Genomic DNA, 633 nt, shown 5'->3' on the forward strand with positions numbered 1-633 from the left:
TTCTTGCATTAGCACCCTGTCCCTGAGTAGGATTTTGTTTCTTTTGAGCCCCTCCTAGCTAAGACCGTAACTTTAAAAAAAGTAATTTACCGTGTTGGTGCCTTTAACATTATTTGGGATCATTCTGGTTGCTAAAGCAACATAAGCTGAAATTAAATCTTTCCCTTTTGCATTCCACCCCTTCTAATTTTTCTCCATGCGATGAAGTCATCATAATCATGTACCTTTGATCTTGCAGTCATCTGTGACACTAGACTAAGATATCACAAGTGAAAAATTACAACTTCACAGAATGAAAGAAAAAGAAAATTAAGCTTCATAAAGCAGGATTTTGTTTTAAACAAAAAAAAAAAAAAAAAAAAAGGAAAGAAAAAATATTTCCAGTTCTTACAAAATAAATGTGCAAGCTGCATGGAAGCAACATGGAAGTTGGAATCATTATTTGAAAAATCATATTTAAAAGCCTTGGTAACTCTTTTGAGACTTCTCTTGACTCTTGGGGGAGAGAGGGCAAGCGTAAATATTTTAATCACCAACTACAAAATATTTTAACTAAATATAGAGTAACTGTACTTGAAGGCTCTTGTGCTTCTGTACTATTCTCTTCTTTGTTTCCCTTTTCTGCTTGTACAG

Source organism: Pterocles gutturalis, unplaced genomic scaffold, assembly GCF_000699245.1.
Source record: "Pterocles gutturalis isolate BGI_N339 unplaced genomic scaffold, ASM69924v1 scaffold5515, whole genome shotgun sequence".
NCBI classification, from domain to species: Eukaryota; Metazoa; Chordata; class Aves; order Pterocliformes; family Pteroclidae; genus Pterocles; species Pterocles gutturalis.